We start from the raw sequence: 16,982 nt of genomic DNA on the forward strand, positions 1-16,982 counted from the left end.
TCTTGACAATAAAAAGTAATAATTTCAAATTGTTTTAAATTCAATTCTTAAATTTAATAACTATATTCATCAGTAGAGCGAGAAATTATTTCTGAATTATGCTCTTCATGCCGTGAAAAATACATGACGAAAGACATTTTCCCTACATTTCCCCAAATATGTGTATATCAAGGCTTTATCCAAGGGAGGGAGGGAGGGGGCTAGGGTTTTTGAATTCCCCCCTCGAAATTTTTGTCCGACTCTTAAAACGTAACAAAATGAATTTAAACAAGTTTTTGATGTGTTTTTTAAAGTTTTGTAAACCGTAAGTATTATTTTTTTTTAAGTTTAATTTTTGTTATTATATATATATATATATATAATATATATATATATATATATATATATATATATATATATATATATATATATATATATATATATATATATATATATATATATATATATATATATATATATATATATATATATATATATATATATATATACATGCTTTATATTATTCATTTACTGATATAATAAAATTAGTGATGAACAAATGTCAAAAATATTCCAAATATTTTGTAGGTCTACTTTCCGACACAGAAGTTTCGTTACAGCATAATAAACTAACGACTGTACCAGAAGATACCTTTCGTGAAATGATTGAAACAATGACAACTGGAAGTGGTAAACTTTATTTGGCAGGTGAGACTTCATCAATTAAGGGAGAGCTACATAATTGCTGAACCTTACCGTTCACACTAATGGATAAAAATACAGTCCATTAAGTAAATTAACTCTATACTTGGGTTTAGCGCCACTCTTTTCTTTTTCACCGATTAGTCAGTGTTTCCCGTAAAATAATAAAGCAAAAAAATGTCTCCTCATCGTAAGAACACCTCGCTCACCTCGCTCTTTACGCTCGCTCTTTACGCTCGCGCTTTACACCTCGTTCTTTACGCTAAAGTTTGACTTTCTCACAACTCTTATTTTTTTAAACAATAAAAAACTTTAGCGTAAAGAGTGAGGCGTTAAGGAGGGGACAGCCCCTTTCATATACGGAATAAAAAGATTTGAAAAAAAGAATATATAGTTTTTTATTATTATTCCGTATATGAAAGGGGCTATCCCCTCCTCAACGCCTCGGTCTTTACGCTAAAGTTTTTTATTGTTTAAAAAAAATAGAGGTGTGAGAAAGTCGAACTTTAGCGTAAAGAGCGAGGCGTTGAGGAGGGGACAGCCCCTTTCATACACGGGATACCTTCTGTTCGTTTTAAATATTAACGTCGTTCCTTACTTTCAGTTAAAAAAACTCGTTTTTTTTTTATTTAATTTTTGAACATTTTTGAATTAATGCAGGTTTTGATTTTGGCTCACCGTACATGAATAATTAAAAAAAAAATTGCATATTAATTTTACTTTTATTTGGTTAAATGGCTTTCTCGAAACTTGTTTAATTTATTTACGAACGTTTTTTATTAGTAATAAACATACGTAACTTACGAATTAACTTACGTAACGAACTTCTATATCCATAGATTTTTAATAAGTATATTAGGGGTTTCGCCCCCTAATCAATACCTTGCTCTTTAAGCTAAAGTTCGAATTTTGTTCCAATTCTTTAAAAATGACCCCTTAATCACAAAGGCCGTTAATTAGAATAAATAGCTCTTATGAAAGTAGTAAAAAATCTTTGGCTTAAAGAGCGAGGTATTGACTAGGGGATGAACCCAATCATATACTTAATAATTTCTGTTCGTTTTAAGTTTTGATGTTGCTCCTTACTTTCAGTTGGAAAACTTTTTTTTTTAATTTAATTTCTAATCTTTTTCTTTAATAATGATGGGAAATCTGGCGCCCCCTTCATAGCAATGTCCCTTCCCCCATGAAAACTTCCTTCAAGGAAAGATCCTCCTATATAACCCCCGACCCCCCCCCCCCTCCACCTACCAGAAAAATCCCCCATGAAAACATCTGTATACGTCCCAATAACCAATACTCTATTTTGACATTGGGTAAAGTTCATAACTTTCAGCACTTCCCTTGGGGCCTTTGGGGAATTAGGTAATCCTACAAGACACGGTTGTTAAATTTTTATCCATGTTCATCAAAATGACTCTCTCAAAATTTTGATCGGGTGACTTTGGGAAAAAAATGAGCGTGGGAGGGGGCCTATTTGCCCTCCATTTTTTTTGTCACTTAAAAATGCCACTAAAACTTTTAATTTCCTTTCCAATGAGCCCTTTCACGATATTATAGGACCACTGGGTCGATACGATCACCCCTGGGAAAAAAAAGCAAAAAACAAATAAACATGCATCTGTGATCTTTCTTCTGGCAAAAAATGCAAAATTCCACATTTTTGTAGATAGGTACTTAAAACCTCTACAGTAGGGTTATCTTATACGCTGAATATGATGGTGTAATTTTCATTAAGATTCTATATTTTTTAGGGGATCTTTCCCCCTTTTTTTGAAAATAAGGCAAATTTTCGCAGGCGCATAACTTTTGATGAGTAAAACTAAACTTGATGAAATATATATATTTGAAATCAACATTAAAATCTGATTCTTTTGATGTATCTATTGGTATCAAAATTGCGTTTTTTAGAGTTTCGGTTACCATTGAGCCGGGTCGCTCCTAACTTACCGTTCGTTACCACGAACTGTTTGATGAACTGCCAATATGGGGACGTGTTCGATACCAGCTCGGTTGAATTGACGATCGATAAAGCTGATCAACTTAAACACTTGGTTAATCTTTAAATTATGAGGGTTTTCACAATTTGCCATGAAGTGCAGTTTTCAACCAGGTCAAAATATGGTTAGAGTGTGTTTCTATTGTAAATGCAGATCCAAAGCATTACTACTAGTACTACTACGACTAGCAACTCACCGCAACACCAAGCCGACTGAGCCAAACACAGCTAAACACACTCCTTCTTCATCCTAATAAATTCAAAGCCTCTTTTTTTACACCCTTTCCTAAAGATCTCATTTCCTGTAGATTCTTCTTTATGACGTCCTTCCATCCCAGACGAGGACTACCTGCTTTCCCTTTAGCCCTAGACGGTTGGCCGAAAAGGACAATCTTCAGCAATCTGTCATCCTTCATCCGCAAAACGTGCCCCAGCCTCCTCAACCTTTCACTGTAGCCCTAGAAAGCGGTATTGAACCACATTTTTCGTATAGCCTATTCTTTGAAATACGGTCAGTCAGCCGGGTACCCAGAACAATCCCTAAGCAATTTCTCTGCAAAACATCTAGAAAATCTTCATTCACTTTTCGGTGCGTCCATACTTCAGAGCCATATTTGACCTCTGTCATCACTGTATTTTCTAATATTCTAATTTAGGTTTGCAAGCTTATCTTCCTATTTTTCCAGACTTTTTAACTGTGTAAAAACATCCTGAGCCTTGACTATTTTATATTTAACATCTTCACTGCTCCCACCATCTTTACTAATAATACTACCAAGGTAAGTGAAGCTGCCACCTGATCAATCTTTTCATTACCCAACGTCACCTTTCCCTCTTCACTTATTCCTAGACTTAGTGAGTTAGTCTTCCTAACATTAATTTTCAAACCAATTCTAGCACCCTGAACTTGCAAAACCTCTAAAACTTCATTCATTTTGCTCACACTTTCATCTAGAATGCCTTAATCATCAGCATAATCCAAGCCCAGGAGATTTTTTCCTCCCCATTTGATTCCGTGGTCTACCATTGCCTTTCCTGTGCTCCTTAAAACAAAGTCCATCAAAATAATCCATACAAAGGGAGATAAAACACAACCCTGCTTAACTCCTGATTTAATACAAAACCAGCTTCTAACCTCATTGCTTACCTTAACCGCAGCAGTGTTATTCTCGTACATAGCACTAATCACTTTAATGTATTTGTCTGGTATACCATACAAGGATAAAACCTTTACTAAAGCTTTTCTATCAGCAGAATCAAATGCTTGCTCATAATCTATAAAACTGAGGACCAAAGGTGTTTGAAAACTCAGGCACTTCTCAATTATTAACCTAAGAGTGAACATTTGGTCGACACATCCTCTACCGTCTCTAAAACCGCACTGCTATTCTCTTACAACTTTGTCTACAGCATCTCTCAGTCTAAAAAGTATCATATTACTAAGTAATTTACTACCTACAGAGACCAGACTAATGCCTCGATAATTACCACACTCACTTTTATCACCTTTTTTATAAAGTGGCTTAATTAAGGTTTTCCTAAAATCGTTAGGTACTTCCCCTTTTTCAAAAATCATATTCATAATCTTCAGTTAACTTATTTCTAACCTCAGAGCCACCATATTTAAGAAACTCATTTACCACCCTATCAGCACCTGGAGCCTTATAATTTTTTAATCCTTTTAGTACTGTTGCTAATTCCTCCTCACAAAACAAATCTTCCATCTCATCCAAGGTATCACAAAGTTTTTCATTTTCCTCTATATCTTTTCCTGTAACTCTATCTCAGTTAAGCAAATTCTCAAAATGTTCGGCCCATCTCTCTTTAGTTCTTTCCTTATCGCTAATTGTGGCCCGATTCCTATCTTTAACTGTGCCAAGTTCGGATTGACTACTCCCTCTCAATTTGTTTACGTGCCAGTACAATATTTTACTATTGTGCCGTCTAGATGCATCTTCCAGATCCTCGGCAATTTTATCCATGGCCTCCACTTCACACCTCCTTAGTTCACATATTACTGCTTTCTTCTCTTTCTTTACATTTCTTTTGTTTTCATACGATCTGTCACTCAGATAATTCTTGTACAAGTCCTTTCTCCTTTCTATTAACATAAAGCTTTTTCACTAGTATTCTTAGCTGCAGTTCTAGCTTTCTTCCCTAATACACCTTCAGCAACTTCACAAATTATTTTTCTAAAATTATTCCAACCATCTTCCACATTATCAAATTTTAAACTCTCAAGTTTAGCATTCAACTCTTCCTGGAAAGTTTCTCTCAAATTCTTATCCTGGAGTCTACCAACATCATAACTTCCCAGGAGGTAGTTACTCTTCCGAAATTTCAGCTTTAAATTAACCCTAGACACTACTAGATGGTGATCTTTACTTTTAACATCAATAACAGCACTCCTACATACCGTAGTATCTTGTATTGATCCTGCCAGTATTCGGTTTACTATAACTTAATCAATAAGGCTTGCTGTCTTACCATCACGGGAATACCATGTTAACTTATGAGCAATTTTATGACCAAACACCGTACTGGTTATAACTAGATTGTTATACCTACAAAATTGCAAAAGTCTGTATACATTACTGTTTTCTTTTCCTACACCAAATTTACCTAGGCTGGGAAACCATCTATCACTATTTCTACCAACCTGGGCGTTAAAATCTCCCAGCAATAACATCATATTTCTACCTGGGACCCTGTCTATTTGCTCCTGTAACTGTAAATAAAATTCATCTGAGTCACTAGTATCTCTGTCAGTCGGTTCTACAGGGGCGTATACTACTATAACTGATACCCTGAACTTTCTAGTCATAAAATGAGCAATTAGTATTCTATTATTAATACCTTCCCAGCCTAAACAAGACTTAGCAGCTTCCTTATTCATCATGAGCCCTACTCCCTGTCTATGTATCCCGTCCTTCCTGCCTGAGTAAACAAATTCTGTATCACCTAATTTCTTGTTTCCTACACCTGAGATATGAGTTTCTGAAACTTCTAATAAGTCCAGTTCAAATCGTCTGAATTCATCAGTGAAAATGTCGATACGATGGTCATTTTTTAACGTCGTAACATTCCGAGTTCCAATTTTCCTGTTCTTTAAATCATTGAAATTATTTTCACCTCAGAAAAAGCAATGATCCCGGATGCCAGTGCAGGACGGGGATCACATATCTTCTCAAGTCTACACCGAAGTGCTTAAGCCGGCTTAGAACCGGACAGCAGGAAGTCCCTGAACCTCCATGAATGGAGGCTTTGTGCAATCCTGGGTCCATCTTGGTCACAACATGGTTTTCAGTACTTGGCGATGCTCTTCTATCAAAAAGAGTCGAAATCCTGCACAGACAGTTTCAAGTCTATAACCTCCGACTCATTATATATTCATGCCTACAAATATTATGCTACTACGGGGAGGCAACCCATAATAGATAAATTAGCTAGGAAGAGGTTTTTCAGCCCAAAGACGCCCATCAAAACATACCAAGCCCAGAAAAATTGTCCATTAGTCAGAATCCCGTGCGCATGCTGTGTTGTTTACTAGGCTATAATTTCCTCGGGGGGCGCCACTCCTCAAGTGGGAATAGAGTTGAACGAAAAGTCCCCAGTCTTGCAGGTACCCCGAAAAGGTCGAGGCAGCCCTTTGCAGAGGCCGTTGTCCATAGATCTCGATCTTACGCCCTGCCGCAGTTGTCCTCCAATAGAGGATCCTCCCGCGATGGTGTTCTGCATCACCATGCAATTTAACCCATTACTGGGAGAAGGTTTGCAACTCATGGGACTTGTGGACAAACCAGTGGGCCCTTTTGAGTGTACATTTGAGGGGAAAAATAAAAGTTCAAATAGAGATAAAATCCTTTTAATAGACAGTGATGATGATAACAGTGATAGAAATTCACAAAAATACCAGATATTTCGGTCACATATACAGTGACCGTCATCAGTAGTAAAAGTTTTACTACTGATGACGGTCACTGTATGTGTGACCGGAATATCTGGCATTTTGTGAATTTCTATCACTGTTATCATCATCACTGTCTATTAAAAGGATTTTATCCCTATTTGAACTTTTATTTATCGTCATGGAAAGGCAGTGTGGTCTCCGAAATTATCTACATTTGAGGGGCCTTTTTCCTCCTCCGCCTGTATTTATGGCCCTGGGCGAGGGTGCCCCAGTTTCCATTATGGATCCCCAGGGAAAAGGTCCACCCTTGGTCCGGGCCTCCTGTGAAGGTACCCTACATATCTGTAGTGCGTTCCCCTATCGCCACCTGCGGACACGCTGAATGATCTCGGGAGGCCAGATGCTACTGGTGGTTTTGTTAACCCCAAAGAGGTTAGCTCCTCAACATCACCAAAACCTTTTTAATCATATCCCTTAGAGTCCAAATTGGCACCCAGCGATTGTCACATCTTCCTGTATTTGAAGAAGTGATTTAAGCCCCAGTTATTGATGACGAAGAGAGTTGGATCTGGTAGGTCAGGAAAATCTTTTGAAAGACGAGCATACACTCCATCACGACTTCGAAAATCTGGTATACCCCAGAAAACAGAAACACCAGCTCCAGTAAGGACCAGACTTTCAGCGATAATCTTTAACGTTAATTAATATTTTTTTTTCAAAAAAAAAAAAAATCCAAAGCATTCCTCTCTTAGTATACTGCAAAAGCATTATTTATTTTGGAGCAACCAGCAATCCATGATGTCATTTCAAATTTTCTTTAGACACCTCTTATTGTGCCGTGTGTGCAAGACGTCATGCAAATCCGTTGTCACGAGTTTGGACAGTATTGTAGACACACTTACTCGCGGCAGTAGTTTAAGTTCTGGCACTCTTCACAGTGAGTTATTTACCCTGTGGCAGGGCTTCCCTATTAGTAAAACATGTAAGCCATTCATTAAGTGTACGCTTCGGACGTACACTTCGGTTCACGGAAGATGTGGCATATCTTCCGCACAACCGATAGTCCTGATAAACTGAAATTTTATCCCATTAGTGAAGTAGTAGATCGAGTTAGCTCCGCAAAGCCATGGGTTCCACTTGCCTTATAAGTACCATTATGTCCTTCTTTCTCATTAAAACTATTATATGATCCTGATCTTTAATTAGCTTAAAAAACAAAGTTTTCCCGAGGGAAGTAAAGAGCGAAGTTGAAATTTAAAACGGACAAAAATGATTACTTTACAGCTTATCTATTAGATAGTATCTAACATATATCGACAAAACTGGTGCAAATAAACCGACTGGTGATATTTTCTTATGTTTGTAGGATTATAGAAAACTAGCGCTTTACTGAAAGCACAAAACAGTAAAAAAAATCGGTTCAGCAAAAGTAAACCATTTAAGGACACTATAAACAGTAAAAAATAATACAATTTAGAATTGTTGTTTTTTGTTTTTTTTTTAATTTGGCATCACTTCTTCACACTGAGCTCAGTCCAACGATTGACAGTCGTTTTGAATCTGAAAAAGACACTTTATGTTTATTTTGTAGACAAGTTGGAAGTGAACCAATCTTGATGGTGATTAATTTAAGAAAACAAAGTTTTCTCGAGGGAAGTAAAGAGCGAAGATGAAACTTAAAACGAAGAAAAATTGTTACTTCACAGGCTATCAAACATATATCGATAAAACTAGTGCAAATAAATCAATTGGTGATATTTCCCTATGTTTGTAGGATTATAGAAAAGTAGCACTTCACTGAAAACACAAAACAATATAGGAGTTTTGGAACGGTAAAAATAAACATTTAAGGGCACTTTGAACAGTATAAAAGTAAAGCATTTTTAGATTTTTGCTTTATTTAATTATTTTTTAGTTTAATTTGGCATCACTTTTGCACAGTGAGCTCAGTTCAAAGATTGACTGTCATTTTGGATCTGAAAAGACATTTCATGATTATTTTGTAGACAAGTTCGAAGGGAAGGAATCTCATTAGCATTAAGACTACAGACTCGCTTTAAAATTTGTGTCACAACTTGAAATTCGCCATTTTATAGAGAGGAATAACTGGATCTCCAGAGTCCATATTAGGGTTGATATGTTCTTCATTTCGAGTAATACTAGGTGAGACCAAGATGTTATCCGATATATCAATCCATTATTTTTATGCTGTTTAATGACTGTAAACTTATTATTGTTATTCCTGAGTTTTAAAATAATTTTAATTGTATACTGAAACAAGGGCGTATCCAGGATTTTTTTTCGAGGGGGGGGGTTTACTAATTTTTGACTTTTTTGGGGGGGTTTTACTAATTTTTGACTCAGTTTTTGACTAATTTTACTGATTTTTACCTAGGTTTTACTAATTTTCGACTTATTTTCGACTCGGTCAAAAATTTCGGGGGGGGGGGGGGGGTTCAAACCGGGGCACCCCCCCCCCCTGGATACGGCCTTGTACTGAAAGTTACTGTTATCACAGCTCCTTTAAGACTACAAAGTTATAGATTAGTTTGTTGTTGTGTGGCTTCATATTTAATTTTAATTCCTAAGTCAATATTCTTGTTTTTATACTTGGCTTTTGTGTTTTCAGTAAAGCGCTACTTTTTTTGTAATCCTACAAACATAGGGAAACATTACCAGTCGGTTTATTTGCATTAGTTTTATTGATATATGTTTGATAGGCTTTGAAGTAATAATTTTTGTTCGTTTTAAGTTTCATCTTCGCTCTTTACTTTCCTCGGGAAAACTTTGTTTTTTTAAAGTTATTTTGTTCGTTTTTGATTAAAATTTAATGTAGAAACAACGCTGCCACGATCTTTTTTATTTATACGGAATAATATATGTTCGTTTTAAGTTTTAATGTTACTCATTAGTTTCTATTAGCTGTAAGCCACGCAAGATATAGGATAAAAGAAACCAGTCAAACAGGTTCTTTCAACAGAGAATTGGATTGTAAACAGTGGTTTCTAACTGCGTTTACAGTATTTAAACTTTATTTTTGGGGGGGTTAGGGGGAAAAAAGGTACCTAGGTTAGGTTACGTGTTTAATATATGATATGCTTTACCCCCCCCCCCCCCCAACCCCAAGATGTATTATCAATATTAACATTAAATCTACTTCTGTATTATACGTTTGTAGGTAGTTGAAGGAGATGATTTTTTTTTGTCAAATTGATCTCAAATTATAACATTCGAAAAAAAAAAATAAGAGACAAATTAGGTCTTGGGAGGAGGTTTAGTTGCCCTCCAATCTTTACGGTCTCTTAAAAAGGACACTAGAAAAAAAAAAGAAATAAAAGCGCATCCGCGATCAGTCTTCTGGCAAAACATACAATTCCACATCTGTGCAGATAGATCATAACCCCCACAATAACATTTTCTGATACGCTGAATCTAAAGAACTGATTTACATTAAGATTTATTGAGTTTTTGGGGGGTGTTTCTCCCTTTTTCGAAAATCAGGCTCCCTGTTTTCAAAATCCATAATCCATCAAAATCCCTTTTTCTTCTGAGGCTTGGAGCCTTTGGTGAGTAGATATTAAACTCAATGAAATTTATATATTTGCAATCTGCATAAAAACCCATTTCTTACCAATTGTTATCAAAACTCCATTTTTGAGTTTCGGTTACAATTTAGCTGAGTCACTCCTTAATTACAGTTTAACGCTATGAACTGTTTGACAAAACTTATTGGGATAACGTCCTATTTTTAAATAATCCTGTAGCAGACCGGAGTTTTTGAAGCACGATTCGTGCTATTAAAGTGTAGTATTTCTGAGTCCAGTTGAACTGTGCACAATTTTAGAAAATTCTCTTTTTTGGGGAAGCCTTTGGTTCCTTTACGTGTACGTAAATGACTGAAATATCCTTACAGGCGTCTTCTTTTCTTCGATATATTTGCTTACTTGGTTATTCAGCGTAAGCAGCAAATGTTTGGCAAATTCAGGGAAGAATTTTTTTTTAAACGCTTTTTGGGTCTCATTACAAAAAATGACGCTCATCGCAAAAACATAAGTTGTTCCCACAAAAGGATTTTCGTCATTAATTAGAAAAAATTGAATTCAGGAAGCAATATATTTTCACTGTTAGTACTGTTAAGATTAGGGTAGTATCTTACGGAATTTTCTATCTACAGAAACTCACAAAAAATGTATTTAAAAAAAGCGATTGTAAAAGTTAAAAGATAATTTTTGTACATAAATTTCTGCGTGTTCATTTTGCAAACTAGAAAGCTCAACTTATTTCAAAGTAAAAATATATTTCCTTATTTTATAATTATCTTTTTATACTCAAAATTCAACTAGCATTCCCCTTTTTCTGCTATAATTCAAATATTTGAATTGAACTTATACTGAAAGTAGTACTTTCAATGGTCCTATAGTCAGATTTAAAATGATATTCAAGAAACTTCAAACTATTTCCTTGAAGTTCAAATCGTGTTGATTGATGTAGCCTATTTACAGTGAAACCCTTTGAGAAATAGCAAAAAAAGTGCCATTTTTTTGCCATATGGCACTTGCAGATGGCAGAATTTATAATAAGCACGTAGATATGAGAAACAGCTTTTGATTGAGCCATTAAGAATCTCTCTATGATGTTGGAGTAGCCCACTAGACCTTTTTAAAAAAAAAAAAAAAAAAAAAAAAGGAGACAGATCAATGCTACCGATGCAAAAAAGTGATTTTCCTTGTTGTTCAGGGAGGGGGACTGTAACTTCTCTGTACAAGGTTTTGATCATTTTGATTCCAATGGTACTTTTTTCATTTTGATCTGACGCCATTTTCGAGGGGTTTGAGGCTTTTTTTTCGAAATCACCGTAAATTTCTTGTTGCAATAAACTTTTACTTTTAAGGCAAAATGAAATAATAGTTCACATTCTTGAGTCAGTGTTAGATGGGAATTTTTTTCAATAGGCAGTTTTTTTCAAAACGCGTTTTTTAACTTTTGGTTGCTATGGGCTGTGGTTCGCTCTTTACTAGATTGCAGCTGCCACTGCAACCATGATACCTTTCCGGGACATGCTTTAAAAAGTGAGCCTAGAAAATGACTGAAAAAAAAACAACAGCAGATACCAATACCGATATTCCTGATACGATACATGCGATACCAATACGCCCGTTACCGATAGGCGCGATATCGATGTGTCTGATACCCCAGACAGCCCTTCCCCAGGGACTATGGAGGGCCATATCATCATCAAAACCATATATATTGGAGTGCTACCAATGCAAAAGGAGATTTTCCTTGGCCATGCTGATTTTAATGGTACACATTTCATTTTGATCTGACGCCATTTGCGAGGGGTTTTACGCTTTTTTTCGAAATCACCATAAATTTCTTTTCGCAATAAGCTTTTACTTTTAAGACGAACCAAAATAATAGTTACCATTCGTAAACTAGTGCTGGATGGCAATTCGTTTCCACCAGGCAGTTTTTTCCTAAACATGTTTTTTGACTTTTGGTTCTGACCGTCCTAAAGAGTTCATAGTGAATTCTTCCAACGGACTAATGAGACTTACTACAAGGACTGGGAGAGGGAGCAAACGGTGAGGGTTCCATGCAAATCTCCAATTAAGGGTTTTGGATAATAGTTATTAGAATAGTACCGTTTTATACTTCGAAGCTTCTCAACTCAAGAAGGGACACAAAAGGCGCCATTTTTTGTGCTATTTGGCACTTACGGATGGCAAAACTGATTATAATCACTTAGATATGAGCAATAGCTTTCAAATCAACCATTAAACATCTCTCTAAGAAGTTCTGGCATCCCACTAGCTTCTAACTTTTCCACTTAAGACATGGCATCAATAGTGCCATTTTAGTGCCATTTGGCAGTTACAGGGGGTAGAATTCATAAATAAAACGTAGATATGAGAAATAGTTTTAATGTGAGCTATTAAACATCTGTCTACGATGTTTTTGTAGCCCCCTAGCCCCACTCTTTGAGAAATGGCACATAATATGCCATTTTTGTGCCATATGGCACTTGCAGATGGCGGAATTTATAAAAAGCACGTAGATATAAGAAAATTTTTTTTAATGAGAATTTAAGCGTCTCTCTATGATGTTCTGGTAAACCGCTAGCCCTGGAAAAAAAAGGAGAGAAAAAAAGGGAGACAGATCAGTGCTACCGATGCAAAAAAAGCGATTTTAATTGTTGTTCAAGGAAGGGGACTGAATTTCTCTCTCTTAGGTTTTATACCATGCTAATTCCAATGGTGCACTTTTCATTTTAATGTGGCTCTATTTTTGAGGGGTTTCAGTCTTTTTTTAAAATCACCATGAATTTCTTTTAGCAATGAACATTTACTTTTAAGACGAACCGAAATAATAATTATCATTCCTGAGTCAGTGTCAGATGGCGATTTTTTTCACTAGGCAGTTCCTTTGAAAACGCGTCTCTTAATTTTTGGTTACTATGGGTTGTGGTTCGCCCTTTTCTAGGTTGCAGCTGCCGCTGCAACCATGATAGGACTACAGACTAGCTTTAGAATTTATATTGTAACTTAAAATTTTCCGTCGTATAGAGAGAAATAACCGGATTTCAAGAGTTCATATTACGGTTTATTTGTTCTTCATTTTAAGTAATACAAGGTTTATTTTACGCCTAAGTTCTTAAGATTATTTTAATTGTATAATGAAAGTTACTGATATCACAGTTCGTGTAAGACTATGAAAAGCGTTATACATTAGGTTACTGTTGTGAGGCTAGTTACTCACTTTTGAGTCCTAAATCAATATTCTTGTTTTGATACTAGTGCTAGTTTGAAAACTAGCACTTTACTGTTTTCAGTAAAGTGCTAGTTTTCTATAATCCTACAAACATAGGCAAGCATCGCTAGTTGGTTTATTTGTACTAGTTTTATCGATATATGTTAGATAGGCTGTGAAGTAGTAATTTTTGTGCGTTTTAAGTTTCAACTTTACTCTTTACTTCCCTCGGGAATACTCTTTTTTGTTTTTTTTTAATTAATCTTTGCTCGTTTTGATTAAAATTTAATGTAGATGCAACACTGTCATGGTATTTTTATTCATATGGAATAATTTCTGTAGCCCTGGTAGAAAAAAAATAAAAAAAGATACATCAGCCCTACCCTTGCAAAAAACGATTTTCCTTGGTGTTCAAGGTGGAAGACTGTAATTATCCTGTATTAGGTTTTCAACTACGATGATTCCAATTAAGAACTTTTTATTTCAATTCGACAACATTTTTGAGGGGTTTTAGGCTCTTCATAGAAATCACCATAAATTTGTTTGCGTAATAAACTTTTACTATTAAGATTAACCGAAATAATAGTTACCATTCCTGATTCAGTGTCAGATGGCTACTTTTTATCACAAGGCAGTTTTCTCAAAACATGTTTTTCAACTTTTGGTTACTATGGACTGTGGTTTGCTCTTTACTAGGTTGCAGTTACTGCTGCAGCCATGATAATTGCGTAACTTACAGCTCTTTTCCCAGGGACCTTGTCAGGTCATCACTAAAAGTACTGTAATTGGACCTTTCAACTATGCTGAAAAATTACTATCTCATAATTCTGATTGGACGACTTTAGGAGAAGGGGCCTATAGGGGAGGGGGGGGGCTAGTGGCCCTCCAATCTTTTTGGTCACTTAAAAAGGACACTAGCAATTGTAATTTTCGTTTGATTAAGCCATTTAACTTCTCTCTGTATTGTTGTGGTAACTCGCTAGCCATGGCTAACAGACAATCCAGGTTTGTGACTTTCAAAAATGTCAAATGGTCCGTATATCTTATAAAACCCACAAAAATTACGAAAGAATAATGACGTATGTTTGCAAGATGTTGCGTCTCAGAAAACAAACTTTGGAGAAACAGTAATTTGTTGGACTCTTGAAACCTTAGATTTGAGGGATTATGATATCCCCTCAAGATGCGCTTACTCCTAGTGGCAGGGTAGGGAAATAAAATTTCTGACAGTATAGCGAAACCCAAAAGGGATTGCAGCTTCTAGACAAGATTTGTCATCGTGAAAAAGAGAGCGGAAGCTCTGTATAGCGAATTGTAATGTAAACCATTAAGTCTCTTCTTTCTCTTGGGAATAGCTTGAGAGGTCAAACAATATTTTTTTTTTTGGGGGGGGAGAGAATCTTTAGACCACGTATCTAAACTTAAAGGAGGAGGGGGTGGCATATCTTAAAAAAATGTGTGAATCCAGGCTATCGAAATAGTATATCTGAAAAAATCGTGGGAACGGCCTGGGAGATGCGATTAAAATGTTTTAATTTTTAATGATTGTTAAAGGAGCCCGTCTGGCCTCGTTATTTAGTTTAGGGTGGCTGGGCAGGAAGGGGTTGAAATTAAAACATGTCTTTCTAGCATGTCTGCATCATCTTAGGAACGACGGGGGGAATTGAGTTGAAACTTCCGAGGAGGGAGGAGGCAAAAACCTTCATGTTTTGTGATTAGAAGGGGGGAATTTAAGGGATAAATATATGTCTCAGGTTCATCTAAAATTCTATGAGTTTTTAGGTCAAGTGAAATTTGAATTTATTAATGGCAAAATAGAGAGTTAAATCAGAAGAAAGAATATTGACCCAGGCTACCAAATTACCACAGCTTTGAAATCTTGGAAACAACAAGAGGGTTAAAATTTTAAATTTCAGGGAATATTTCAGGGAGTAAATTCAAAACATAAAGACTTCTTAGACTTCTTTTTCCAATTAGTTTGCTTGTAAAAAGATTAGAAATCATTATTTGAAGCTGACAAATTAAACAAGTATGCATTTTTTAAAAAAGAACCCTTATACATGAAAAAAAAACTTAGGGAGGTCTCTTCAATCTGGTGATGAGCTTTCAATCTCATCTTCATTTTTCAATCACTAAAGACTTATAACACTTTTATTCAGACCTGTCATCTGACTGTTTTATTTCCTACCAGTTTTCCATTCAGATATTTGACTAATTTAGGCTTTTGGTCAATTCAGACCATAGGCACTAAGTTTGAGATGCACAAAACAGGATCCTTTTTTATCTGATCAACTTTGAGGTATAGTCATAAGTTTATCAACCTGGCGTCACCCTGTGCAAAAAAGTAGCAAATTTTACCTGCATTGTAGTGTATAAACTTTGTTCTTATCTTGTGTGTTTGTTACTTAAGCTGTAAGAAGACAGAGCAAGGTAGTCTAGAATTAAAAAAATATTTTGAAGACTGTTGTATGTATATGACAGCGAGGCAAAGCACGAATGACACATTGAACTTTTGGAAGTTTAAGAGCCGCTGGCCTTACTCCTTTTTTTGTATTGTGTGAGGATTTTAAGTATAATTTTATATAATGTCACTATTTCATTTCGGCTAGTTATATGTTTTAATGTATTTCTTTACTTTTATTTTTATAACTTAATTTTTAAATGACTTTGAAGTAATCACAAAAAGAATGAAGTATTTAAATTCGTTCCAATATTCCATAAGTTTTGTAATTTGAAAGTCTCCCAATTAGTTTTCCTAAAGGAGTAATTAACCCATTCCTATAGCCCTCACGTTTGTCTTTACACAATTATATTTCCGTGAAGGGGTTGTTCCTCAAGGCTATACTAGAAGCTCCTCTTTGCTGGTTAGGGAAAGAGTCTGGCATTTTTTCTCTTCAACTTTCATTTTTTTTCAGGCAATCAAATAATATGCTGTTGTGATGTTAATTGGATTATAAGCAACGTAGTCTTGCAAGTTCCGCTTCTTGGGGCAGTGTGTGCCGGTGGAATTATTTTAACAGAAATTCCTCCGGAGTACCTCTCACCCTTGTGCCCTTCTTCTTTTGGTTAATCCAACACACATTAAAGTCGTTTGTTAGTCTCCTGCTTCTGTTGTTGGTTTTGTCTATTTGTGTTACTATTATCTAATAAAAAAGGCCTCAGGCATATAACCTTAAGCAGTAATTACATACTATATCTTGTTCGAAAAAAAAATGTATCTTATTATCTGAAGGTTGATTATTAGAATTCATATGTAATAACACGGATACATACAGGAAAGTTTGACCTACATCATTCAGGAACTGCAAAATAGGAGTCAGAAACTGATTTATTCATAACATTTATCAACAAAAAATTTTAATTTTAACAAGTAAAATTTTTTGAATTCAGAAAATTTAAATGTTGAACACAAATATTGACGAAGACCACACTGCCTTTCCATATCAAACAAATACAACTTAAAAACAATAGGGAAATTTTTTTCAAGACAGTGCAATTTAAATCGGTGAATATTTTGGCCCTATGTCCAAGGGCCGTCTTCAGCACAACATTACAGAAAAAATATATATAAAAACAAACTTACATTAAAATACGAAATATAAACTAAAAATTCTTTTAAAAAACGGCTTTTAAAAACCTTTA

General features: G+C 35.4%; 1 long non-coding RNA gene across 1 annotated transcript; it reads left to right on the forward strand.

Moving 5' to 3' along the window:
* The first annotated feature begins 563 nt into the window (after window positions 1-563).
* LOC148954960 (uncharacterized) lies at window positions 564-16,516 on the forward strand. The gene is made up of 2 exons (XR_016143712.1): window positions 564-687; window positions 16,256-16,516. It is a non-coding gene; the product is annotated as an uncharacterized LOC148954960 (long non-coding RNA).
* Window positions 16,517-16,982: the final 466 nt, after the last annotated feature.

Source organism: Artemia sp. Qi Xiang Cuo, chromosome 2 (assembly GCF_049724085.1).
Source record: "Artemia sp. Qi Xiang Cuo chromosome 2, ASM4972408v1, whole genome shotgun sequence".
In the NCBI taxonomy this organism is placed as follows: Eukaryota; Metazoa; Arthropoda; class Branchiopoda; order Anostraca; family Artemiidae; genus Artemia; species Artemia sp. Qi Xiang Cuo.